The sequence below is a fragment of the Triticum dicoccoides genome, chromosome 5B, assembly GCF_002162155.2.
Source record: "Triticum dicoccoides isolate Atlit2015 ecotype Zavitan chromosome 5B, WEW_v2.0, whole genome shotgun sequence".
Taxonomy (NCBI): domain Eukaryota; kingdom Viridiplantae; phylum Streptophyta; class Magnoliopsida; order Poales; family Poaceae; genus Triticum; species Triticum dicoccoides.
The window spans coordinates 184,995,983-185,002,007 of record NC_041389.1 but is presented as its reverse complement, the minus strand read 5'-3'; positions in this window follow the sequence as shown (position 1 = coordinate 185,002,007).

Here is a 6,025-nt window from a genome sequence, read left to right as displayed (position 1 = left end):
CAGCGGCAATGTACTCCACTTCGGCGGTGGATAAGGATACCGATTTTTGTTTCTTGGAGGACCAAGACACAAGAGATCTACCAAGAAATTGACAAGTACCCGAAGTGGACTTTGTATCAACCATGTCTCCGGCATAGTCCGAGTCGGAGTAGCCAACAAGATCGAAAGAGGCCCTCTTAGGATACCAAATGCCAAAATTTGGTGTATGGATTAAGTATCTCACTATCCTTTTCACGGCCTTAAGATGACATTCTTAAGGAGCAGCTTGATATCGTGCACACATGCACACACTTAGCATGATATCAGGACATGAAGCACATAGATATAACAATGAACCAATCATAGAGCGATAAACCTTTTGATCAACCGGTTCACCATCTTTGGTCAACTCAAGATGTCCACTAGTAGGCATGGGTGTAGTCATACCTTTGCATTCTTGCATATTGAACTTCTTGAATAAGTCCTTGGTGTACTTTGTTTGAGAAACAAAGGTACCTTCCTTAGTTTGCTTGATTTTCAATCCAAGAAAGAATTTGAGTTCACTCATCATAGACATCTCAAACTTCTCCGACATTAGCTTCCCAAAATTTTCACTAAAATGAGGGTTAGTCGAACCAAATATAATATCATCAACATAGATTTGGCACACAAATAGTTCTCCATTAACCCTTTTAGTAAAAAGAGTAGAATCAATTTTCCCAATTTCAAAGCCTTTTTCAATAAGGAACTTGGTCAAGCATTTATACCACGCTCTAGGAGCTTGTTTAAGACCATAAAGAGCTTTGTGAAGTTTGTAAACATGATTTGGTTTCTTAGGATTGACAAAGCCGGGAGGTTGCTTAACATAAACTTCCTCCTCTATTTCACCATTTAGAAAAGCACTTTTAATGTCCATTTGGTACAAGGTGATGTCATGGTGATTAGCATAGGCAAGTAAGATGCGAATGGACTCAAGTCTAGAAACAGGAGCGTAAGTCTCACCATAGTCCATACCTTCGACTTGTGTGTAGCCTTGGGCGACAAGACGTGCTTTGTTGCGAACTACTTGTCCATCTTCATCTTGCTTGTTGTGAAACACCCATTTGGTACCGATGATGTTGTGGTTGTTGTTGGGCTTCTCAACCAATGTCCAAACATGGTTCCTCTCAAAGTTGTGTAGCTCTTCATGCATAGCATTTATCCAATTCGGATCTTCCAATGCTTCTTCGACCTTCATAGGTTCAATGCTAGAGATGAAAGAATAGTTTTCACAAAAGTTATCTAAACGAGTTTTAGAGCGAGTGATTCTCCCGGTTTGAATATCATTGTAGATTTGCTCGACGGGATGATCTTTAGCAACTCTTGCTCGAACTCGTGAAAGCTTTTGCTTGTTTCTTGGTTGGACTTCTTCTTCATCTTGTTCTTCTTCTTGCCTTCTTCATTGTTGGTGTTGTCATTCTCTTGTCGTGGTGGAGAAGGAGGTTGTTGACGTTCATCTTGATGTACTTCCTCGTTTGCTTCATCTTGGTGTGTCCCACTTGTGGATGCTTCTGTATCAACTCTTGGTTCACCTTGTCGTGAAGTAGAAGCTTCCACTTGGACGGACGAGGTACTCTCCTTCACCTCCGTTGGACGGACCTTGCCAATAGACAAGTCTTGGATTGCTTCTGAAGGATCTTTGTCTCCTACATCAATTGGCAATCGCTCTACTTGCAAGCCGTTAGATTCGTCAAACTTCACATCTACCGTCTCTTCAACCTTTCGGGTGAAATTGTTGTAGACCCGGTAAGTGTGAGAGTTTGAGCCATAACCTAATAGGAAACTTTCATGAGACTTAGGAGCAAATTTAGAACGACGATGCTTATCAAGAATGTAGCACTTTGATCCGAATACTCGAAAGTATCCAACTTGGGGTTTGTTACCGGTGAGGAGCTCGTATGCCGTCTTGCCGAGTAGCTTGTGAAGATACAAGCGATTTGTTGCATGACAAGCTGTCTCAACCGCTTCTGCCCAAAATTGCTTTGGTGTCTTGTACTCATCAAGCATCGTTCTCGCCATTTTGATGAGCGTCTGATTCTTCCTCTCAACAACTCCATTTTGTTGAGGTGTGTACGTAGCCGAGAACTCGTGTGAAATCCCTTCTTCATCAAGAAAGGTGTCCACATCTGCGTTCTTGAACTCCGTTCCGTTGTCGCTGCGAACCTTCTTGATCTTCACTTCAAATTGATTTTGGGCCTTCCTAGCGAAGTTTTTGAAGATCTTTTGGACCTGCGATTTATCGTCGAGAAAGAACACCCACGTAAATATTGAAAAATCATCAACTATAACTAGAACAAAAGAATTTCCACCGAGACTCTTGTAGGAGTTGGGACCAAATAGATCCATGTGAAGTAGCTCGAGTGGCCTCCTTGTGGTCATGATGTTCTTCACGGGATGCCTTCCTCCAACCTATTTACCTGCCTGACAAGTGCTGCAAAGTCTATCCTTATCAAATATGACATCCTTAACACCAAGGATATGATTTCCTTTAATAAGCTTGTCAAGGTTTCGCATACCAACATGACCTAATCGTATATGCCATAACCAACCTTTTGAGGATTTAGCGATGAAGCAAGTTTTAGGTTGAGCCTTTTTAGTGAAATCAACAATGTATAGATCACCTCTACGCACACCGGTAAAGACCATTTTATGATTATCTCGACAAAACACTTGACAATCTACATCAGTAAATAGGACATTGAAACCGAAATCAGCAAGTCTAGATAGTGAAAGTAAGTTGTATCCAAGAGATTCAACGAGCATGACATTTTGTATGGAGCTATCATGTGATATGGCCACCTTACCGAGGCCAACCACCTTACCCTTTGAGTTGTCACCGAAAGTGACATACTTTCGAGGAATATAATTTTCAGCAAGCTCGCGAAACATGTCTTTATCTCCGGTCATGTGATCGGTACATCCACTATCAAGAACCCATTCCTTTCCTCCTGACATATATCCACGAAGATTTGCCATAATACCAAAATGTCTCATTGCATCATCAAGATCGAAGTCACTATCATCATCCTCATCATAGTATCCATGTTCAAAATCATCATGTGGTGGATCAAATCCTAGAGAGGGTGATTCGTTAGAGTGAGTTTGACAATGATCATGCTTATGAATTTTTATAGCTTCGGAAATAATATCACTAATAATTCCAACATCTCCTTTGGCACGCATAAGGTTTGTAAGCTCAAATAGACGATCACCAAACATAGGATCACTAGTGATCATCTTACTCAAAGTAATAGACTTATGGAGAATTTCATCTAGATTTTTCAAGGAATAATTTGGAAAGCGTTCCTCAAGAAATTTCCATATAGTGTAGGCACACTTAAGAGTAGGCAAACATCCAATCAAGTTTCTAGGCAATCCTCTAATAATAAGTTCGGCAGTTCTAAGATTCCTAATCATGTCAATTGACTCATCAAGGGTAGGATGCATAGGATCAACATGAGGTGCACAAGGTCTAGCAATGTACTTGTTCAAATGATATTGATTGAAAATTACAAGCATCTCATTTTTCCACTCATGAAAATACTCTCCATCAAGTATAGGCACTCTATGTCTAAGACTCCCTAAAGTAGACTCATCCATCTTCCTCCAATGGTGATTAAACCAGGGCAATGGAGACCAATGCTTTGATACCACTTGTAGGACCTTGAGAAGAGGTGTCTAGGGGGGGTGATTAGACACTAAGTACCAAGTTGTAGTTTTTAAGATCTTTAAGTTTAAGTGGAGTTTAGGCACAAGTTTAACATTCACAATACATAGCAAGCAAGCATGCAAAGAGTATATGAGCAGCAGAAAGTAAAGCATGCAACTTGCAAGAATGTAAAGGGAAGGGTTTTGGAGGATTCAAACGCAATTTGGAGACACGGTGATTTTTGAGCCGTTGTTCCGATAGGTGGTGCTATCGTACATCCACGTTGATGGAGACTTCAACCCACGAAGGGTAACGGTTGCGTGAGTCCATGGAAGGCTCCACCCACGAAGGGTCCACGAAGAAGCAACCTTGTCTATCCCACCATGGTCGTCGCCCATGAAGGACTTGCCTCACTAGCGTTAGATCTTCACGAAGTAGGCGATCTCCTTGCCCTTACAAACTCCTTGGTTCAACTCCACAATCTTGTAGGAGGCTCCCAAGTGACACCTAGCCAATCTAGGAGACACCACTCTCCAACAAGTAACAAATGGTGCGTTTATGATGAACTCCTTGCTCTTGTGCTTCAAATGATATTCTCCCCAACACTCAACTCTCTCATGGGATTTGGATCTGGTGGAAAGAAGATTTGAGTGGAAAGTGACTTGGGGAAGGCTAGAGATCAGGATTCATATGGTAGGAATGGAATATCTTGGCCTCAACACATGAGTAGGTAGTTCTCTCTCAGAAAATGTATGCTGGAAGTGTAGGTTCAGTCTGATGGCTCTCTCCACGAATGAAGAGGAGGTGGAGGGGTATATATAGCCTCCACACAAAATCTAACCGTTACACACAATTTACCAAACTCGGTGGGACCGATTCAATAGACTCGGTCAGACCGATTTAGTAAACCTAGTGACCGTTAGGATTTTCGGTGGGACTGACATGCAACTCGGTAGGACCGATATGGTTAGGGTTAGGGCATAACGTAATCTTGGTGAGACCGATTACACAAACTCGGTGAGACCGATTTTGGTAATAAGCTTCCCAGAGAGTTGGTCAGGCAAACTCGGTTGGACCGATTACACAAACTCGGTAGAACCGATTTTGGTAATGAGTCAACAAGGAAGTTTGCATTGTAATCTCGGTAGTACCGATTGCTCAAACTCGTTGAGACCGATTTTGGTAATGGACATACACAGAGATATTACAATCCCATCTCGGTGAGACCGAGATCCCTACCGGTAAGACCGATTTGCCTAGGGTTTGTGGCAGTGGCTATGACATTTGAACTCGGTGGCGCCGGATAGTAAGAATTGGTGGGGCCGAGTTTGACTTTAGGTTTAGGTCATATGTGTGGAAATGGGAAAGTTGTTGAGGGTTTTGGAGCATATCACTAAGCACTTTGGAGCAAGAAACTCATTAAGCAACACCTCATCCCTTCTTGATAGTATTGGCTTTTCCTATAGACTCAATGTGATCTAGGATCACTAAAATGTAAAATGAAGAGTCTTGAGCTTGAAGCTTGAGCCAATCCTTTGTCCTTAGCATCTTGAAGGAGTTCCCACATCCTTTAGTCCATGCCACTCCATTGTTGAACTTATCTGAAACATACTAGATAAAAGTGTTAGTCCAACAAGAGATATGTTGACATTAATTACCAAAACCACCTAGGGAGCACTTGTGCTTTCATGGACGCGTGCCCGCGCGCATGGGCTTGGGGCAAACAAAGAGGGAGGAGCAGGGCAGAGCTGTCACGGGGAGAAGGGAGCCAAGGGGCGCAGGGAGGAAGACGACGGCGACGGGAACATCCAAATCGCCACTGTGCTCTCGTGGGCGTGCGGCACTTTGCGTCGGTGAGGATGCTGCCAGAGGGGAAGAGGGGTCCATCGGAGCGGCGACGACGAGAGCTACCTATTGGACATGCTCACGGGCGCGAAGACAGCGAGAGGGGGAGGGGCCCGAGCACAAACGGCCACTGGACGCGCTCACTGCATGCAGAGCGCGCCAACAGGCATGCCAAAACGGTGGTCACCACTAGTGCTGGCATGTCCGTGAGGCAAACAGCTAGCACATGATGTCTAGTGGTAAGTCCTTCCTGGGTAGATATCAACTGAGGTGGTAACTAGGTTAAACAGGCTCTGGTCAAAAAGAAGTAACCCTCTGAAGTTTTTCTACAGTAAACTTCATCAGCTCAATGAGATCAACTGAGAATTACTAGAGGCCAAACAAGATGTCTGGGATGTTTAGGATAGGAAGGACTACAGTCCTGGGGAGGTTGAGGGGAAATGGACCAAGAACGATTATAGTTGCTTTACAACTCCAATTTTGGTCCAGAAATGAAGATTATGATGGTGCACT